This window comes from Schistocerca nitens, chromosome 1 (assembly GCF_023898315.1).
Source record: "Schistocerca nitens isolate TAMUIC-IGC-003100 chromosome 1, iqSchNite1.1, whole genome shotgun sequence".
In the NCBI taxonomy this organism is placed as follows: domain Eukaryota; kingdom Metazoa; phylum Arthropoda; class Insecta; order Orthoptera; family Acrididae; genus Schistocerca; species Schistocerca nitens.
In genome coordinates, this window is record NC_064614.1 from 1,065,859,928 (window position 1) to 1,065,883,455 (window position 23,528).

Consider the following 23,528-nt stretch of genomic DNA (forward strand, 5'->3'; position numbering starts at 1 on the left):
ATGTTTGGACCATTAAGAGACAATTAACATCAGTAGAACTTGCCTGTAAGCCATTACATCGGACGAATTCCTGCATCCCGATACAATTCCGTAAGCCAAGGCAAAGCATATTTTTAACTGAATAAAGGTCCATTCAGTGCATTAGTTAATGTCAGAAGAGACCTAAAGAAAGGAGTAATTCTGTACGTGTATTACAGGGAAACTCACTCCATTATCGAAGACTAAAAATTACTAGTGAATCTATGCCATATTTCTCTAAGTAACTTTAAGCAAGATAACTATGATTGATGACAAAGTGTATATTACAACTAGAAACTTCATTCGTATTTAATACTAAAAAGTATGTTTTCACTTACCCCAATGAAACCGTTTTAAATAACTTCATCTTAATATGTAATGATTTTTTTAAAATTTCAATTAGTACGTTATTTCCGTATTTTAACATCAAGAAGGCACTTGATTCGTTCTATCACAGACCAGAAGAATAGACTTCATTGTAGAGGGCACTAGATACTCGCCATACCTAGACCACCCAAGAAAGACATCCGTGACATAAAAGTAGGACTATATAATTTTGTCTTCAATTTATTTATTAAGAGAAGAATCTTTTTTATTTGAAATAATAGACAACAATGGAGACAAACTATGACACGAGCGTCAAACAAATAAAAAATCGTCGTAAAGCCCATGCCAGAAAACCGAAAGGTCACGGGATCGAATCCTATACGAAGCACTATAAATTTTGTCTCGCTGTAACCTGGCCTTCACCTGTGAATGATGTGAAGCTTCACCAGGAACGACACGTAGAGCTGATTTCACGTTAAAATGTACGTCCCCTTTCCTCGGTAGGATTATTGAGGTATGTTAGCGACAGACAAGGTCACCGTATGGCGTCCTTTTGAAGGACTTGCACTAGACCATTGAGCCACATGCAATTACTTTAATTTAAGCAATATCAGTAATGACTGGGACAGTGTTGGGGATCCATGCCGAAAAATTAAAACATATTCGACCCACACTTCCGATGAAGATTTATAGAACACTTTTTTTTGTTGTAAGATAAATGCTATAAATGGAAATCACCTCCAAAACGGTTGTCCAATTAGGATCTCTACTCTGGTAATTCTGGGAGGAAAAAGGTACACTGTCTGGACACATTAATGTGATTGAATGCAAAATCTTGAATAATCACCTTCTGGAGCGCGTACTGCTTCCAGAGGTGCAGGAAGAGGGTCAATGAGGTTGTGTAAAGTACTGAAACAGATGTCAAAGCCAGCTGCGCTAGGTTTCTGGGCAGAGGATCCGTGTCGCGAATAGCCCGAACGAGGTGATCCCACCGATTCTAGATTGGATTTTAATCCAGGGAGTGTGGCGGTCAGGAGAGTATGGTAAACTTATCGCGGTGCTCTTCGAACCACGCACGTACACTGCGAGATGTATGACACGCTGCATTGTCCTGCTGGTAGATGCCATCGTGGCATGTAGGTGTGTAAACGGTCCACATACTTAGGAGATCCATTGTGCCTCAAAGAATGGGGAGACCACCCAGGGATATCCATAAATACGTTCCCCATGCCGTAACGCTCTCTCCTCGAGCGTGGACACATCTGACGATTGTTGCAGAGTCTTTGTTTTCCGTCCGTTCCGATGGAGCATAACGAGTGATTCATCTGAAAAGGCAACCTGTCGCCACACAGCGAACCTCCAGTTGCGTTACTGGCGTGCAAATTCTAGCGTCTGTACACAATGAAGAGCTGTCAGCATGAGTGCATGAGCAACGTGCCTGCAGTGGAGACCAATAAGTAGCAACTTTCGCTGCACGTCGTTTAGGAGACTGATGCTGGTGGCCGCTTGGTTCATCCGGTCGGTCAGCTGCGCAAAACTTGCTCGTCTACTCACCCGTACACATCTCCGTAGCCATGGTTCAGCCCTCTCATCGATGGGCCGTGGTGCACCACAGTTGTCTCTGCACCGGTCTTGTATGGCATCATTTTGTCATATGCGGCGTATTTTAATCATAGCGGCATGCGAAAAGTTTACAAACTCCGCCACTTCCGAAATTTAGACATCTTGTGCCAAGAAACCAAGGATCATGTCTTTTGGACTTCAGATAAATCACTCCATTTCCGTATTACAACGACAGCACTGTTTTCCGCATCCCCCCCGCCATGCCTTATATACCCTCCACTGCTAGTGCTGCCACCTGGCGTCTGTGAGCGGTTTTTGCACGCTGACGTCGAACATAGGTGGTGTTTACATTCATGTGAGTGGGCCGTGTAGCATGAAAATGATTTCAAACTCGAAACTGGCTTTCGCTAATAATTGATCCCCCGACAATTTATTTCTTGTAGATGGTTCAGATGGCTCTGAGCACTATGGGACTTAACATCAGTCCCCTATAACGTAGAACTACTTAAACCTAACTAACCTAAGGACATCACACACATCCATGCAAGAGCCAAGATTCGAACCTGCGACCGTAGCGGTTGCGCGGTTCCAGACTGAAGTTTCTTGTAGAACTCAAGCTGCATTCTCTTCAATTTACCTATTATTTGGATTGCACCATACTTAAACTTGGAACAAATACCTCCAGGAACTGCTTCCTGTAGTATATAACAAACCTGGTACATCAATGCGGCTACAAAATTTTGTGTCTCTCTTTCCTCTCGGTCTTTATTTAGCATCCACAAACCCTAATGCATACCGCCTGAAGAACCATTGTTTTTGTCGCGATACACAGAAAAACTACCAGGGCGTTTATGTGTTTTTGTACAAGAAGTACGTTTTCAATTTAACAGTTATAGAGAGATTCCGGTAATTTCAATGCGACCAACGAGTTTCAGTGCTGACAACAGAGTCAATCACATCGCAATGCGAGAATACCAGCTTTGTTGTCTGCACCAAGACACAGGAGCTAGTCCGATTGCATCTGACAGCGTACAGGGCTCGACGCGTATGAGGTTACACCATTCTGCGGGTAGCTGTGTCATTCCATCAGTTGCTCAAGGATTTTAATCACTATTACCACATGTGAAACGTCACAAAGAATAATGATTACGTCAGTACAGATAGGTAGAATATTTGTTGTTGGATGTGGCAAAAAGGCATGTCCCGGGCAAGATTTCTAGCAAGGCGACGTATGCAGGGCCTTTAGTGAAAAATATACAGAGAGGTACGGTTTTGGAGTACCACATAAGCATGGTTTAATTCTTCTGTTATCTTGGGGTCAGTGTAATCCGTAAAGGAGTTCGTTCCTCAACACCTTTTTGTGAGTAAACGCTGGTGCAAGAAATTAGTGCCTTCATTTTATGCACATTCTACACAGTTTAAGGCTCAAACGACAAAAATGTGTTTTGGCCCCCATGTGGTAGCTCATTTTCTTACACGTGCGTCTCTGGGGTTTATACGGCCAGGGTTTTCACAAAATGGGCAATCATTCGTAGCAAATGACTAGCTGCCCCTACACGAGGACTGTGGAAAAAGTGGATGGAAATTCTTTCGAAATGACACTGCGCAACACAGTTAAAGAGCAACTTTTTCGAAACCCAGTAATAGCCTCCCATTGATAAGCAGAAGTAGGAAATCTGACTCAAAGATGGCTGCAGTATTACTCTGAATGGGTGTAAAACAGTGGCGCTATTCGAGTCACTCTCGCACTAGGTGGCGCTTCAAACAGCAAGGTGTCGACAGATACAAAAAAATGGCTGAACTCAGAATATATGAGGTGTAAGGTGTTTAATGACGTCAAATTTACACTTATTGATGTCACAATGGCACCAAATTTTGCCTCAATTCTGCCCGACGTCACTGTGGATGCGCCAAATGATGGTAACGTCGTCATACGTGCTCTCACCCATCTTTCACCCCTCATTTTGACGGGTCTGCAACCGAGATGAAAATCGCGAGACATAGTGTTGAAATCACTGAGGCAGAGCCAAACATTCCACACATGCTGCCACTCAGAATCAACATGAAAAGACCTCATAGAGTGGCATAAAATGCGTCAATGACAACATCAAATGCTCTGGGGTCGTTGATTCCCACACATTGCTAGGTCGAAAACGACAGTTCCAAGTACGATGGGCAACGGAACTAATTTCCTGAAAACTTGTGATGCTGTTGACACCCTTGGACGACTTAAGGCTGCAACCCCACTGAACGCGTTGTCACCCTTTTTGACTGTGGTCTGACTGCAATTTCTCTATGGTGCACAGAGTGGAAGCACAGGGGACCGTTAAAAACCATTCAACGAAAACTGAATGTGATCCGTAGCAGGAAAGGGCATTTTTGCTTGTTCTGCGTTCCTGTCCCTCAACCTTTTGTGACCTGATCAACATGGGTGCGACACTGACGACACACTCGTCAATCAAACAACAAAGGCACTTGAGTCGGCGGAACCTATAACTAAAAAAGCTTTTGAAGGTGTACAGACATTTTATAGTGGTTAATGTAGGTAGGTGGGTTGTCTCGAGGATGTTGCCGAACTAGGGCGTCTTAAACGGACCGTTTGTCACTCTGTTCACCCACGTGTAGCATCCCCCTGTTATCATGCAATAGGAGGGCGTAAAATAGGAGTACTGAAAAAGAATAAACACCCTTTCTGCTTCAGATCACAATCAGATTTCGTCTAATGGTTTTGAACGGTCCCTAGTGGTTCCATCCTGTATGCCAGAGCAACGCTTGTGGTCAGCCACACTCAAAAGGGGTCAGACCGCAATCAAAGACGTTGTATCCCCACCGGTGTCCTCATAGAAGGGCTGAATCGTAACGGGATTGTCAGCAGTATCGTGAGTTGTCAAGAAAGCCATTCTGTTGGTCATCGCACTGCGAACTACTATTTTCGAACGTGAAATGTGTGTCAATCTACGTTCTAAGTGAAGGAGCAACGCACTTTATGCCTCGCCCTTAGGCCTTTTCGTGTCGATTCAGAACGGCGGTTTGTCTGAAATGTTTTCCTCGGCCAGTCACAAGAAAATCGCGTGATTTCAACGCTGGATGTTGTGGTTCTTCCTTCCGTTGCAGAGGCGTCAAGAGAAGCGCTGAAATATGGCGTTGGGCAGAATTGTTGTGAAATTTGGTGCCAATGTGACAGCGTGAAGCCACTTTCCACGTTGCATGAAGTTCTGAACTGTGGCACTTTTTCTCACGTGTCGGCTACTTGTTGTCTGAAGCGTTGCCGACTCCGTGAGTGACGTTGCAGGGCTCAATGCTTTGCGATTGGAGACGATCGTTATAGTCACCTTTGAGCCAAATTTCAAAGTTCTGCATTTCAATGGGAATCAATTACGGGGTTTCGAAAAAGTTACCCTGGAATTGTGTTGTGCAATGTATAAAAATCCTGACTTAAATGTAACGGCAGATGCCCGACTGGTGGCTTTACTCGGACATCGTTCCATCAAACAATACATACCCACTAAACCCCTCGTAATATGGGATACAAATATGGCAGCTGTGCGGTACTGCTACGTCTTATGTTTTGAAAACATATATGTTTACAAGAAAGTAACCCGGCCAAAAACCTGCAGAAGTCAATGCGTGGAGTTTGTCACACGTCAGTCAGATAACAGAAACGTGAGAGTGTCACAAACGACGATCTGTTCCCATCGTATGGTGTCAGTCAAGAACTGCTTGATGAACTGGGAATACTCCTCGTCGCTCCTATATTGAAGATAGAAAAGCACTGTCACGAAATAAACAATCAGCTGATATTCTTAGCAGAATATAAACCGGGAAATCTTCAACAACATTCTCTAGTGGCGGAAATTATAACTTCACAAGTGACAGATGCAAATCGTGTCCGTCAGGTTGTGACAACAAGAGACCTGTGAAGTGCTCAAATTGTAAGAAACATGTTTATAAAGTTCACATTACGAACCAGTGCTGAATTCGGGCAATGAAGTAAGTTTCTGTGCTGATGTTTTCCTGAGGCAGCTAAGAATTTATGACTTATAGATATCGCAATTTTCGTTGTTATCAGAAATTTCATTTTTCAAAATAAGTGCACGAAAAAATCTTTATCATTATTGATTTCATCGTTAGTTTATAATTGTGTAATATTACTTTTTAAGACAAACAATGCCTCAATTATTATAGTACAAGAAGCTGAGAATTTACGAATAACCGTTATTGTAATTTTCAGTGTAAGTTAGTTCCCCGTTTTCTGTTCTGTTAATTATCAAACTAACTGAAAACTCAATTGCACTGCGGCTGCAGTGGGCCAGGGACATCCGATTTGGAGTATGACATTTGTGGTTGTCTTTTTAATGATTTTTAATTTTTTTTTGCTTCTAATACTGAAAATGAATATATTACGTTGCAAATCCAAAGCTAAAATTGCAATAACATTTAATATTTTATTAGAATTATATCATGTTTTTAGTTCCCAAAAGAATATATCTGTACAGCTTTGTAACGTACTGATACTATATCACGTTGTAACAACTTACTACTCCGTCACGTAATATAGGAAACAGTTACCTTATAACTTTTGTCAACCAAATGATTTCTGTAGCAAATACGCTGATTTTATCATCACGTATTCTCGTTGGAAATAGCAAAGTCAGAGACAATGACTCATGTACTTATTTCGGTGATCAAACAGAAATTAAATAGCACATTCGTGTTACAATTTTCTGTTTATTTTATCCAACCCACACAATAAACGAAAACATTTTAAGTAAGAAACACGTTTACTGAGCAACGAAGTTCCCACCACACTGAGAGCTACAAAACTAATATTGAGCCCACCGTTATTGAGTGATGAATCACAGGTGCGTTTCCACCGCATTGAGGGTGAAGAAAACTGAGTTGAGCCCATCGTTACAGAGCCATGAATCGGTGACGCATTCCCGCCACAGTGAGAGTGAAGAAAACTAATACTGAGTTGAGTCCGCCGTTACTGAGCGATGAATCGCAGACGCGTCACTATTTATAACTGTTTGACAATGTACACGTTTTCATTCTTTGTTGCGATGTCAGTAATAATTAGAGTGATTAAGTAGAATAACTTCATAATAGACCTATGGTGACATATTGCTTGAAAGTTTTTAACCAACATAAATATAATCATACAATGGGAATTCCAGGTAGGAATATGAACAATGTAGGAACAGTTAGATTTTTATGTACGTTGAGTTACAGAAACGCACAATTAAAAGACACTTACATAAAGGTTTCGGCCACAACCTTCATCAGCAAAAGTAAAACAGAGACCATTCATACACACAAACGAGCACACTTCATGCACACATGACCGCCAATTCCAGTACCTCGGGCCAGAATGCTACTCATGATAGTTCGTTAACATTTCTATCTACTGACGAAGTTAGATTTCAGTATCCGTCTTTCGTTACTTCTATAATCTCACCGTTCTGATTTTGCACCTCTATTTTTAGCTTAACTTGTAGTTTATAATTTCTCTGTGTGGTCAGTACATCTTTGGAAGACGGATAAAACATCTACTTTTTAAAACATGGGGCCGGTCTCTGACATGGGCAAAGACCAACAGCATCATTGTTTGGAGGCGAACTACCGTAACATTTGTAATATCTCTGTCCTGGAATAAAATGATCGGCCGTTGATCTCAGGACCGGTGAAAGATATGAGCAAGTTCAAATTAATGACTGAAGTCAATGGCATTCGTTCATTGTGTTTATTTACAACGGTCTGCCGACTCCAGTGGATCATGTGACTAAAAATCATCTGAATTATTCAGCTGGGAGGAGGCAAGCAGTTACCATATTTAAATACTCTAAAACCACCAAACGAAAAATCATTTCAGCAGCACGTGTGCTTGCTCAGACAGATTACGAGAGCAGGACAAAGTAAGAGAGAGTGAACCCTCGCTCTTTCTTTCTTTTTATTTTTCATTTTTTAGAAAAAAAAGAGGGAGAGTGTTTCCCCAATCGGTTCTGTATCAGCAACAGGCCATTTCTATATAGATTGTCATTGATAAATCTCCACTAGTGTGTCGCTGAATACAATTATTATTATTACACAAAGACTGTTACAGAAAAAAGACGTACATACAGGATACCTGCTCTTTACAAACATTAAGGAAACTATATTGTTCCTCCAGTAAGTAATACTTTAACTTACTGAAGACTTTTATGATCACCCACGTAAATTCGAACTTCTAGAATCGTGTTAATTTTACAGTTACCATAGTTGCTCACCCCGTTGGCACAGTTATGTTGTTTCGCTTTGCGTGTATCATTTCCCAGAACGTGCATACACACACAACATTGGTTACTCCCATTTTTCGCCAAAACACAACACTATATTCAATAAGGCATGAAATACAGAAAGAAGAGAAGTGTAGAAGCTTTTGTACGAATTTATTAGAACTGCAAAGCAACTCAATATTTTGTTTAACACCACCAAGAAAATAATGACTGAACACTCGTTTTCCTTAACAGGTTAAATGATTTTAAAGCGAACTCTGGCTAAACATCATCAATTAATTATAGTAAGTAGAAGAAAAGAAAGAGATGAAGTTTATAAATAGTTAGTAGGTGGTCAGGCAAAGGTTACTAGACCAAAAAATGATAGAGCGGTACATTAACTTTACTCACCAGATTTGGACAATATTGCCTAATAACTGTCTCACTGGAGAGGTGCAATTAAGCTATGCTTCAGTTTCGTAATGAGAATTTCCAAAAGGCGTCTACAGCTCAAAGATACTTTAACGATTCATAAATAGAAATGAGAACCGAAAAACAACTTGACACTTTCATATTCACGGACGATAAATGCTTCTGTTTCGTGCTCCGTGAATATGGAATTTCAATGGAATGTATATTATGGTCAGATGTTGTTTATGCCGCATTTCAGTTTTGGTATAAATGTGATATTATCGGAGAATATTAACATTTTTAGAGTTTCCTATTTATTTAGGCAACTGATATAAAATGACTGATTTTGTAACATTATAAACGATACAATTTTTAATAATCATAACCTTTGCTAACGCTGGAAATCGTATCAGACCGATTAGGTCGACAGATATTTCAAAGACATCGGTGGCGTACGACGTTCGTAAAAATGCCGTCGAAGCTTCCTCATATAGACGTATTACTGAAGGGCTTTATTTTTGGCTGTTACTAGATTGTCGTTCTAAATGAAGAAAAATTCACTGAAAGGTGATCAAAACTGGGAATTATTTAATAAAACTAAAAGACTATGTAAAGAGTGTAGAGATATATTACGAATGTAAAATGCACATATGTAATGGGCAGTACATTAGTTTCATGTATCAAATTCTACTGCATTAATTAACATTGACAATAAAATTTCTCTTTTCGTCACCACCACTAATCGTATTCTGAGGTGTGAACCATAGTCATACTTACTTATACAAGAAATGTCAAAACATATTTATTTTCTTCTGTCTCTCCACTGAGATTCAGGATACATAACATTTCATTGGGTACGTTCGGCTAGGAAATGGCGTACCGAAATAATAGTTTCGAAATTCTATGATTTCAAAGTCATCTACTACTGAAAGAGAACATACTTTCTCTCCACCAGTTACTTTTGCCTTTGGTTTTTCCCTACTGAATTGGAATAACACTAACCTAAACATGTCAGTTCTCTTCTAAATTGGTATTAAACCACATTGACATCGCTTTTAATTATTCACCTGAAATAAAATTTTGCATTAAAGCATTCAGTATTTTTCTTCCATTAAAATACTATACATCTTTCATTTTGATACATTACGAACAATGTTACTACCAAAGCAAGAGGAAGCTACTCAGTGATGATTTAGTTTATATGCGGCGTGTTCCTGAAGTTAAGCTGCAAACATGCTTGGGCCAAAAGATATTCAAGTTTAGACAGTGCAGTTCATGGGTGCTGAAAAGTTGTAAACCTTTAACGCAGATGAACGTTTAATGGTATCCTTTGCCTTACTGACTGCCAAATTTCGAATCATATCCGTTATCAGGTCTCTGGCTCAGGGCCTGTTGTTGGACAACCATAGACTGCTCCTGTATAAACCCAGTTTCCATAGTGGATAACAGTCGAAACAATCAATGTTTATTAGAAATCCTCATGAAAGGCAGTAATACGTCATACTAATATTATGGATTATCTATATAAAAGCTGTCAACTTGTGCGTTTACGTGGGAATAGGATAAAATAAAGTGGAATCCGTACCGCATAGTACCATCATTAGTTAACGAGAATATACAAAGGCGCGTAGCATAGGTCAGAGGCTTGCTTACCGGGTAACAGAAATATTTTCAGTATTTCTCTTAACGGGCAAGCAAGCCCTTGATACTGAGAATATCCATCTGTCCTGTTCTCGTTGGAAGACAATAAATAGACGAAGGGCTTTCAATAAGAGATGCCACCCCTTTTTTCTGAAAGTAGATTGGTTTTATTCATGATTCCAATAAACCATATTATTTTTCAACATAAGCTCCATTCAAAGCGACGGCCTTAGGCCACCTTGCCGTGAGGGCCTGCATGCCTGCGTTGTACCACTCTACTCGTCGGCATCGGAGCTAACGTCTTGCTGCATCAACAACTTCCCTGACATCCACCTACTGCATCCTGCGACTGCTTCTTTTATTGGGTCAAACAGACGGAAGTCGGAAGGTGAGAGTTCCGGGCTGTAGGGTGGAAGAACAGTCCACTTAACGGGACATTGTATGTCCTATGCCGCCAGTGTTAAATTATCGAATTTTGTGACCCACTAAATTTTCCATAATTATTCAATTCACTTTTCTAAATACACTGAACTAGAATTATTGCTAAAATTGTATGGTTGGGCATGTTTCATTTTTTTCACTCAATTTTTTGACAAAATTTTGTAAATAAATGATCACAAAAACCAAACCACTCAGGATATTTTAATTATTCTAGTTCTATATGTGTTGAATCTAGCACTTGGCGTGCTGCAAAAATTTCATGTCTCAACTATTAGTACTTTTTTTAGAAAATGGGTCACTTATTGCAAAAAATGTATCTCAGAGGTCTTGAGGTTTAAAACTTTTTTCTGACAGATTCTTATACGAACTTACATTTCTGCGTCTTTTATGCACTAGAATTGCCCTGGCCCATGGTCTGTGTTTACGTCACTGTCACAACAGCCCAGTGCTTGCCTCTTTTCTTTCTTGCTTCTTTCGCCATTTGCTGAGCAGCTAACTCTGCTTCACGTACACGAAGCTCTTCCAGTTCCGGCAGTCCTTTGTGTGTTCTGTCCAAATATTACCCCTAACTTCTCGAGAACCTTAAGTCTTTCATAGTTACCACTATTAAAAGTTATTACCGTATCAGATACTGCTAAGAGTCATAAGGACAACAAATACATTTTTAGGCACACAGCACCACACAACATTACTGAAGGACTCATTCACATTCTGGGTCTTCCCATGTAAACAATTCCTTACTACACAGAATTTGCCAAATCGCTGTAAGTAGGTTACATTGCGTCCATTACTGTCCATAATATCATTACTTTTACCACTGCCACCTGATTCTAATGTTACCGTCCTTTTCGATGCACTAGGGCGCGTGGTCACTCCAGAAACATTCTAGTAGTCTTGTTCAGTGGTAGCACACGTGGTTTCAAGTACTTCAGAAGAAAATGCAGGTCTCACATATCTGTTACCCGCAATTTGCGTTTCTTGAAGTTACTTTTACGCTTAGTCATTTTATTTGCGTATAAAAAGCAATAGAAGTTAGCTTACTACAAAAATAGCCGATAATCACACTACTTTCATAGAAACTAGTATCGTAAACGAAGGACTGATTTGATTATTCGGAATGCCAACTTCTGAGACGTAGCAGTAGGCACAGAACAAAGCAATTCACAGCCTTCTAGACTGTGTAGTTCCCAAGATATGACTACTCAAATATTGCAGTATATGCGTAGCCCCGAAATTTGAAAGTCACATATGAACATTCAAAGTATTATTTGAAGGTCTGATTTTAATATATTATATACCAAAATGTTTAGGATAGCCCAAAGGACATCATGGAGTAAATACAGAAAATATCAAATTTCAACGAATTTCACATACAATGTCCCCGCACATTTTGTTAGCTCCTCTCAGGTGCGCCGACTTGTCAGACCTGAGAAAGGGGAGTTGGACTGCATTTTCCTCAGTCTCTTCATAGCTGATCGTTTCACCATCTGAGAGACTATCAAACAGAAGACCACCGCCATGGCCTTACCGGCTGATAGTGCAGCTCTGAACTTTTGCTTCTGAGGAGAGGTGGTGTGACGCCACTACATGGGTTTCGTTTTGTTTCCGGTTGGTAGCGGTGAGTTCGTGTTTCATCGCCCATGACGATGTTCGACAAAGAATTGTCACGAATAGCCTCGTAACGTGTAATCAATTGTGCACACATTATCCTTCGTTGCTCCCTACGGTTTTCTGTTAGGCGGCGAGAAACGCAGCGGGCGCACAACTTTGGGTATGTCAACTGGTGCATGAGTGTGTCAGCACTACCAACACAGACATCCAGTTGTGCAGCGAGGTCTTTATGACCCGTCGATCACTCCAATGAGAGTGTCCGCATGTTCCAGCACTGCAGGATTCGCAGCAATGCATGGCCGGCCGGGACCCGGGCGATCGGACAGGTTTGCGCGAGCTGATTGCGATGTGACAGGCGCCTCGCCTAACGATTCACCGTGCTTTTGTTCACCGTCAGGTCTCCGTAGACATTCTGCAAGAGCTTGTGGATATCTGCGATGCTCTGGTCTTACATCAAAACAAACACAGCGACAGCTCTCTCCTTGGGACGCACTTACGTTACTGAACAGACGCCATTTTGAAGACTATTTGTAGCCCACCACCTACTGGAATTTCATGAAAATGTATAGTTTGAAGAAGGAGTCTTTCATGATGTCCCACAACAAATTATGAAGTTTCTCAAACGAAACTGGACTAGAAAAATTCTGTTCCCTTACTTTTTGAACGCCCCGTGTAATTTGCTCTTGTATCATGACAACCTGTTAAGACATTCGACTAACCCATTTCGGTGTTTGTGTTTTTCATGCTCTCACATATCAGTGTCTCAAAAAACAATGAAAATCAAACTCTTCTAGCAAAGTCATCATTCAAGGGTTGGATCCCCTCAGTTCCAAGTCGAGGAATTACAGTGCCTGGGCTACACTAATGGTTTGTCGTCGATTTGGAAGAGCCCCAGCCTTCACTGTCGTCCTTTCGTCCGTCTGCACGTCGTCGCTGCTGTCTGCTGCCCGGTCCTCGCTGCCCGGTGTTCGACGCCGCCCAGTTGCCGCCATCGCCGTCTCCCGGTGCTCGCTGCTGCCACTGTTGCCATCGCCTTCGCCGCCGCCACCGCCGCCGCCGCTCGGTCGCCCCCTCCCGGTGCTCGCCACCGCTGCTGCTGCCGTCGCCGCTGCCACCGCCTGGTCGCCTCATCCCGGTCACCGTCTCCCGGTGCTCACAGCTGCTGCCGCCGCCGCCGCCCGGTTCCCGCCGTCGCCGTATCCCGGTGCTCGCCGCCGCCCAGTGCTCGCCACAGCCCCCAATTGTAGCTCCTTTCGTACTTCAGCGACTCCTGTCGCCCATGGGCACCACCTACGACCATGGACACCCTCACTACCACCATCATCTACACCTTCCCTTCACCCCCACTGTAAAATCTTGGAGTGCTTCCTCTGGGATTAACCCGTCTCATCCACCTCCCCTACTCACAGTTTCTCCCCTTCTATCTCCTCCTCGTCCCTGCATCCTCACCTGTATGTCACTTCTTCCATGCCCCAGCCCTCTGCTCCTGCCCCTGCTTCTGTCCCTCCTCTTGCCCCTGCTACTGCCCCCCCCTCCCACACCTGTCACCCATCAAGCCGCCTTTCTGCTCCTCCCCATCCATCCCCCTACAACTATCCCTGCTTCCTCTGTCCAAGTAACTGCCCACCACGCCACAGTCGCCACCCTAGTGCCCCAACCTCTTACCTGGTGTCACAGCCACACAGGAGGCTCCTGCCCCCCCACCACCTCCCTCATCACCACCTCCCTCATCACTCCTCCCAGGCCATACCCGCCAAAAAACCTTTCAAGCGCCCAAGTGGTGAACTATCCAAGACCCCTTCCTCCAAAAACAACTGCCCACCTCGCTTCCCTCTGACCCCGCCATGGATACCACCCCACAATCCACCTCCCTGCATAACTTCATCCTTGCCAACCCTGATCCATAATTCCTCAATGCCCACACCCTCACCCTTGAAACCCAGGAGTACATACTCAGTGCTCCCATTACCCAACGTATCCCTCACAGAGACTCTGTTCTCATCAAGTCCTCTCCCTCTTTCCATACTGATCTCATCTGGCACCATCCCCACATCACCTATGGCCCCCATGTGTCCCTGACGCCTTTCCTTACATAGTCCTCTCCTTGTCAGCCCAAACCCCATCATCATCCACCTAAATTGCCTGTGGTCATGGAGGCTGAGGTGTTGGCAGAACTGAACGCCCACCCTGCCCTGGAAATCCACTTGGCCTGCTGTATTTACAACTCCTCTGGCCCTCCGTACCTTCCTCATGTGTGTATTTACAGACTCCATCTCCTCCATCGATCACCTCCTCACACAGGTAGCCCTGATTTTCAACCGCCACCACCCTGTCGACCCATCCCTTTCCCCTCCTCAATCCTACCGATGCCAAGGTTGTCTCCTGTACAACGACCACCTCACCCAAAACTGTAAGAACGCCCCCACCAGCCCCCATTTTAAAGCCGCGCACTTGCTTAAACAGTGTCATAACCTCGCCTATCCCCCATCCTGCAACACCTGCAACGAAACCCAGCCCACCAACTCCTCCAAATACAAAGCGAAACACCCGCCCACCAACCTTGAGTTCACTGGCCCGTTTGCCCCACCGACCCACCCATCCATCCTAACAATTCCCTCCACCCTCCAACTACAGCAGAAGACATCATCCGGTTCCTCACCATCATCCTACAGAACATCCACCACTTACAATGCCCCCACACCCTCCAGCACATATCCCTTGCCGCCCGCTCTGTTTTCCACTTAAATACCTACGCACAACCAGGCCCATTTTGTGTTCACCCAGTTCGACACCCTTGTTTAAGCCCCTCTTTCCCTTCTCAGCCTCCTTCCCCCCTCCCACCTACTGGCAAGTCACCAGTATCATCTCCGCTACCTCAACATTTGCTCCCTCCCTGCCAACAAATACATCTTCATACATACCCTATCCCAGCACCAGGTTGACTCCTTCATTTTTAATGAAACCTTCCTCCAACCTCACCATGTTGTCCGCACCTCCCCTTATCTACTTCATCGCACCGACCATCCCCTTCCCCTCCCCCCGAGGTGGGGTCGCTATAGGCCAACTCAAGCATCTCCCTGTCCAGCACAACCCTCCTGAATGGCCCAACTGAACACCTACTCCTCACCATCCTTTTTCCCTCCTTCACCATCACCTGTGCCACCATCTATATCTGCCCCACAGCTCCCCTCCCCTACGACTTCATTTCCCATGTTGACCATACCTTCTCCAACTACATGATTGCCACCAACCTCAACATCCACAGCCATGACCCTGCCACGCTTTTGGTGGTGGCATCAGTTCCTTGCCACCCTCCATAGGCCAGACCCCTCATGAAAGTAACTCCAAGGATCTGTCCTTTCCCCTCTCCTCTGTCTCCTGTACACTGCTGATGTGCCTAAACCTCCCCCTCCTGTTCATCAATTTTCCGATGACAACGCCATCCCAGCCCTTTATCCTACCCTTCAATGGTCCCAACGTACCCTCAAAACCCACCTTGACCAATTCACTGCTTGGAGCAATAAGTGGTTCCTCCGAAAGGACCCCTCCAAGACCCAGGCGATCACTATAGTCCGCACCACCCACTCCTTCCATGATTTCTACCTCACCATTTATGTCCATTGTATCCACCTCAGTCCTGCCCTCAAATACCTTGGCCTCACACTCAACTGCCACCTCACCAGAACTCCCCAACAAAAAGCTCACAACAGACCCCACCTCCTGAAACTCCTGTCAGGCCGGACATGGGGTCTGCATCCTTCCACCATCCTTCACAACTACATATCCTTGATCTGCCCCATCCTTTGTTATGCCACCGTTGTTTGGATTTCCGCCCCTCCCAGGTTCTATAAAGCCCTCCAAATCCTCAAATGACATGCACTCCGCCTCACCTTCTGCATCTGCCTTCCTTCCCCCAAGCGCATCCTCTATGACCTCATCCCCTCCCCAACCTACTCCTTTTCCTCGAACACATCTGCACCCTGTATATTGTCCACCACTTCAATCCCCCTCACCCCCTGGCATCTCCCTTCCTCTACACTCCAGCCTGTTGCTGTGCCCTTACTATTGTGTCCCACCCTCTCTCCATCTCCACACCCTCCTTTCCCAATGCAACTTCCTGCGTCTACCCCTCCCGGATGATGATCTTCGCCCTGACGTCTACCCTTCCTACCAACTCTAACCCCACCTTCCTTCCGTCTCCTTCTCAGGGCTCCCTTCACCCCCTCCCTTCTCCTGAGTGGCTTTCCCCTCCTACGCCCCCTACCTCTCCTGTGCTCCCCTTCAGGGTCTTAGCACTGCCTTGTCTTCCCTCTTCATCTCCCGCCCCCTGATGCACCTACTCTTTTCATCCCGCCTCCTCCCCTGTTGCACCTTGCTCTTTCCTCCTTTTCCATCCTCTCAGGCCTCTCCCTCGGCAGGTCCCTCCTGGAAGTTCTATTCTTCGTCGTGTGTGCTTTATCTCTCCAAGTGGGTTTAATGTGTCATGCTCTTCAGCATTTTTAATATTGTGGCCCACTTTTAACCTCTGTGTATGACTTCTGTGTCTTTTTTGTGCTCTGCGAATCGCCACCTGTGTTTTTTAGCTTTATGTCGACTTTTTTAATTGTACCTCCATGAATGTCTCCCTGTCAGTATATTTTTACCTCCATTATCCCCCTTACTCTGTTTTTATGTCCCCCTTTTTTATCGCCTTTGTATGTATAATTTTCTTCTTGTATTAGCTGCCATGTCACTCGACTGAATAGCAATGGATTGTGCCGCTGACAGCCCTCCCGTGCCCATATGGAGCAGGGGGATGAAATCACAATAAAGAAAGAAAAAAGAGCAAAATCATAGTCGAGTAAAAATACTGAATGGTTGATGCTCCACAGATTACAAATAGTTGTTAAAGGAGATCTCTATAGCCCATTATCAGTGGCATCTGATATGTAAGAACAACAGTATATGCATCAATCTGTACAAAATGGTGACTGTACCTATACAGCAATAACGTAAATATACTCACATATGCACTTCTTCAGCAATTAAGTGGACTGATAAGGAATGAGGAGGTTCTCTGGAGAAAGGAGCACTTCTTCAGCTTCGACACCGTGACACAAATCTTTTCTACTGAATACTCTATGGTTTCCTTATTTCGAGACCAAAACAAGAGAAGTCCGGGAAACATGGCCTCTAAAGTACCTTAAGAATTACAAGCACTTCGTCATCTTCGATAATGTGAAACACATCTCATCTGCTGAACAAGTGCTCACAGTTCTTAAGATACACGTTTTAGAGCCCATGTTTAATAGAATTTATTTTATTTTGGTCCGCACTACCTCCTCCAAAAATGTGGAAACTAAATAGCTCGCTGTAAGAGAGATTTGTTTCACAGTATCGAAGAAGTGCTCAGAGCTCTTAAGGTATGCATTTTAGAACCTTTGTTTACTACACTTTCTTGCTTCGAATGATCCTTCCTCTCATATCCGTAAATATAGATAGATCATTCCTCCTGGGACAACCTGCACATGTAGTATTGCGCCAGAGAGATTGTAAGAGAGGATAACGTGGTTCACATAGAACAGACCATGTCTCGAGACATCATCAATCGGAGAATCGAGAAGGCGAGTCTCTTCCACGACACTCAGCGTTATCGTAGGTGAGATACAGTTCTACAGGATGCCAGAATCGTTCTTTTGAGGCGACACTGCAGATTTCCTTTACTATCCTTCCCTAATCCGAGATTATTATCTGTCTCGTCTTCGTTGTCTAAAGTACGTTAAAACGTAAGATTCCTTCCTTCGAGCAACCTCTAGGATATTCCCAATTCTCGATTCGTCATTCAGTGGGGTATGGGGGTAGCGGATGGGGACTACCACCTACAGTTACCTATGATGCGATCCTCCTTCAGTTGACACTGCAAATAAATTCAGAATTTGATTTAGAAAATGGAGCACAGACTGATCATCGATAAATTCACACCACTCCCTGTACTCCTAGTTATTCTGATTTCCACCGCTATTAAATAGTTGATCTCTGTATCCGATACAGTGTACTGAACGTGCATGTCTCAGTGAAATACAGGAAATTACCTTATCACCAAAGAATAGAGTTCTTACGACCACCTGATCTGAAAATAAACAGCAGGTATGTAAAAGAATTTGGCTGAAATGAGTCTAAGTAATGGGTATTAAACGCTACTGTTACTAGTGTTTCGAAATTCTTAAACTGAGTTTTGGTTCAAATGGCTTTAAGTACTATGGGACTTAACATCTGAAGTCATCAGCCCCTAGACTTAGAACTACGTAAACAAATATAAACCTATGGACATCACACACATCCACGCCCGAGGCAGGATTCGAACCTGCGACCGTAGCAGCCGTGTGGTAACGGACTGAAAAGCCTAGAACTGCTCGGCCACAGCAGCCGACTTGAGTTTGGAATCAAGTAATTTATTCTTCAAGATAATTGCACAATGACCGTTTAGAAACATAGTTTGTTAATTAAAACAACTTTGCGCTTGTTTGGCATAAACTAATTTTGAATAAGCTGAAATGCAGGCACTCTGTCAATGTGAAACTAATAATTGATGTAAATACGAAGGTGATGTTCCAAAAATTATGTGCCGTACAAAACTGTTGCGGGGATCAGTGTGATATAGTGTCCTGATCTGCCATCAATAGGTGCCTGATTGGAATTCATTTTCTGTGTCAACGAAGGCCAAGGAAAAAGTAATTTTATGAACAGACTAATGACTAATCTATTTTATCACCGCTACTTGTAGCAACATTGTCTACTCTATGGTGGGTCATCAAGTGTTGAATGAAGGTTTAGTCTAACAAATATCGTCGAAGAGTATCTTTTTAGTGTGCCTAAATCAGTGAATTTGCCGTCTAGTAACATGTGACCACATACTTCACACGTGGTGGATAGCAGAGAAAGATAATTAGATTTTGGCGTCTAATAGAGGTTGAAATGGTACGCCGACATTCCGTGGACGAGGATGTGGAAAGAGAACTAGCCATTTCTTATTCAAATATCATCTCAACATAAGCCCTAGGTAATTTATGCACACAATGGAACACCCAGATCTGGATGAGCAGACGGAAATTTGGACATCTCTTTCCCAAACACGAGTAGAATGAGTTAACCATTTGCCAACCAGGTCATATTCACATACTTTTAAATAATTCGGAACCACCACAGATTGATAATATGTCGAGTAGAAACTAACTCAAGTGTTGTATCTATGTTCTCATGCTTGGAGACTGTTTTAAAAGCTGAAATTAATTCATGCTAAATCTCTGTCCATGTGCATGAGATATCAAGGGGTATTTACGTTCGTAATGGAAGGCAAACGAAAGAAAAAAATACAAGTTGAAGTACTAACCAGAGAGTAATTTTAAATAAAACTAAGTAACGTAAGCAGGTTAGTTTTCATTTAGATTGAAAATTGTGTTTTGCAGACTTGAGAATAGCGAGAGGATTGATTATCATGAGACGAGTCTGTTCTCAATAATTCAAAGGAGTCTTACAACTGTAAACACTGCAAGACTGAAACTGCAAACCGCCTTAAAGAAAATCGATGTTATCTCCTTCGCCGCTTGTTTCGGTAAAAGTCATTTAATCACTGGAAGCTCTTTAACTTCGCTAATGTTCGAGAAATTTTCTCAGGACACCACAGCATCATAGAGGGAACTATTTAGCAGGCTTAGTTCCTGGCATATTCTAATCTAAATAATGATTATTGTGTCCTTGGAGAGAAAGCATGAAAGTGATGGTGCACGAAGAGCTGAGAGAAAAATTATTGACGATGAGAAGGAAAACTGAATGGCACTGCTGACAAAGCAATTAATTTATTTTATTTTATTTTTATTATTTTAGGTCGTCTGTCTTGTTTGATGTGGCCCGCCACGTATCGCTCTCCTGCGCCAACCTCCTCATCTCAGAGTAGCAATTGTAACCTACGTCTCCAGTTACGAGATGGATGTTTTACAATCTCTGTCTTTACCTATAGGTTTTGCCCTATACAACTCCCTTTAGTACCATTGAAGTTATTCCCTGATCCCCTAACACATGTCCCTTCTACTTTTTCTAAGTATTTTCCACACATTCCTATAGTCGCCGATCCTGCGGAGAACTTCCTCATGCCTTACTTTATTAGTCCACATAACTTTCAGCATTCGTCTGTAGCATAACAACTCAAATGCTTCGATTCTCTTCTCTTCGGTTGTCCCCCAGTCTATATTTACTACCATACAGTGCTGTGCTCCAAATTACATTCTCAGAAATTTATTCCTTAAAGTAAAGCCTACATTTGAAACCAGTAGACATCTCTTGAACATAAATGCCCTTTTTTTAGGGTGTTACAGAGCTAGTACCCTTTTTATGTCATACTTGCTACGACCTTCGTGGGTTATTTTGCTGCCTAGGTAGCAGAATTCCTTAACTTCATGAAAATCAATCCTGCTGCTGTTCTCGATGATCTCATTTCTGATGCATCTCATTACTTTCGTCGTGCTTCCGTTACTGTCAATCCATATTCTGTACCCATTAGACTGTTCACTCCATTCAATAATCATGCAATCCTTCTTCACTCGCACTGAGAGTACCAATGTCATTAGCGAACCTTATCACCCGATAATCTCTCACACTACTGTTCACCATTACCTAACCGTGATCTGATTCTATAACTACCGCTGAGTACCCCTTACAATCCTGACCATGATGTAATATAACGTAAATCTTCCTGTATGCTTTACCATCCCCAGATTATAGTTGCTGTTCTTGTGATTCTTGAACAGAATATTGGCTATTACTACCTAAATGTTATTGCAGCAATTAGGCTTTATCATGTCTCATCCCTACTACTCAGCCAACATTATATCGTACACCTTTCATCTACTCTTTACAAACCACCACAACTCTTACATTTTCATCTCCCTTTCCCTACGGAGTTGCACGTTCAGCATCCTCATATACTTTCTCTGTCTCTTCATCTTCTACTTGAGACTTTGGCATGTGTACGTGAACTATTCTTGCTAGTTTTGGTTTTCTGTCGATTCTGTTGAGAACAACCCTATCACTGAACTACGCACAGTAACTCACTGTTTGACCTATCTGCCTATTCACAACGAATCCTGCTTCCGTTATACCATTTTCTGCATATTTTGATGTTGCCCTATACTTGTCTCATCAGAAATCCGAGTCTTCTTTCCGTTTCACTTCAATGCCCCTGCTACCAATACATGAAGCCGTAGTATTTCCGTTTCACATCTTCTCCCTTCTGACATTCCACGCCCTGATTCATAGAGCGTTATCTTTTCACCTGTTATTCAGTCATTTTCTCACGGTCATCTCTCCCTAGAAAGTCGCCTCCCAGAGGTCCGAATATGGACATTTCCAGAATTTTTGGCACATGTCCCCCGTGGATTCACATTATGTGTCTGTAATTCAGTAGTTGCCGTTATCTTCAGCGTCCTCACGTCTTTGATCATAGCTGCTTCTTTCGACTTTTTAGTGGCAGTGTCACTCCCCAAGAGCAAGCAAGTGCCCGCTGCTCCGCCCTCTTTGACAAGTTCGTTGGCTGAATGAAGGCTACTTCTCATGCCGGAAGTTTTCGGCCCCCACATCTGAAGATTTTTATTCGGCACCCACTTCTGAAGATTTTTATTCAAAAGATAAGCAATGGTGACTTTCGAACGCGGAACCCTAGACTATTAGTCAAAGACGTCACGTCCCTTATTTTTTGTCGTTGTCAAGAGAACCTTCCGGCGCCCAGAAGGGAGAGGGAGGGGGGGATGGGGCAAAGTGTGAAAGTGGGCAGGGGATCTAAAGAAAACGTAGGGGACGTAGAGGTATAAAGCACATCAGTGATTATTTTCTTTATTTCTAAGTGTTCAAAATTTTTTCCCACCACCTAGCGTAGCAGGAAACAGATGTCACGAGGAGAAGCTACCATGGATATTACGTATAGCGACGTAAGCTGCTGGGGATTCAAGTGTGTAGATCAAATTATTTAAAACGACATCTTCCTCGTACTCCATAGACTTTGCAAACATATGTTACTTGAGACAACAATTAATATGACTCTGACAAGAATAAAAAGAATAAAAGAAGACACTAACAACTCAATACACAGAATTAGTCTATAAACTTATCAATGAAATCCTCAAGAATATTACTGCATAAAGGAATTAGCCATCAGAAGATGCAAGGTAAATGGTCGATAATATGTGAATTTCGAAACGTATTTACCAACAGAGCATACATTTACGAGGATCTAAAGCATTTTAATTCAGACAGTCAGGGATTTATTTTTACGGGACGTGTTTCTACACATATTACATAGTGCTTAAATGTAAGCGGCTGTTCTTTCGTTTAAATCATGCTTCTTCTCTAAACCAGTACATCGCCCTTAGGAGCAGTTCGTTTACCTCTTTTCAGTCATCTTGGTTACTAAACAGTGTTTACAAGTGCTGAATGAAACTGGTGGAGAACAGTTCATGTCGTTACAGATCAATGTTGTTTTCTGTCAGATTCTCTGACTTGCAGTTAATTCCGAGTCGACTGCTGCCTACGCGAGCGAAAGCGGCCACAGCTCTCTCATTAGAACAAGGAGGTTTTGCAAAGCGCTTCCAGTAGTGGATCCTATTACGTTCATTACTGTGGCAAACTAGCGAAACATCAGGGTTGAGAAATTGCTATTTCGCATCTAATGGTGTAGCTTTTGAGATGTTCGATCTTTCGAATATCTTAGTTTATGTTTACAGATTCAGTGCAAGTTTTCTGACCAATAACGTATATGAACATAATAGTCTCTCAGTAAGAGCCTCTTATGTGAGGACTGACCAATTAATAAGGCTAAATTCCAAAAATTTTCGCGTAGTCTGAAATTCTGTATTTCTGTAAATATGTTGTGGTCATCCTGAAAAATTTGACAAAGCAATTAAAAACTTGATGTCATTTGGTTCAGTATGTTTTCTCATAGGAGCACTTAAAAGAGCCAGTAAGTTTTGTTGACCTTCAAAGTTCGCAAATTGCGATCGTATTGTCTAGCAGCTTTTTTATAAAACCTGGACGTATTACCACATTTTTGGTTTATAGGTTTAGAGGTATATAGGGCTGAGATTAACCGATAAACCTCTTGCTCCAAGAAGTCTGTTATCCCAGAAGAAATATCTGATTCGTACTTGTGTTTAGCACTATTTTAAATATCATTCTTTTCTCTATAAAATATCGAATTTTCACGATTACATTTTCTCCAGAAAGGTGATAAGTTGC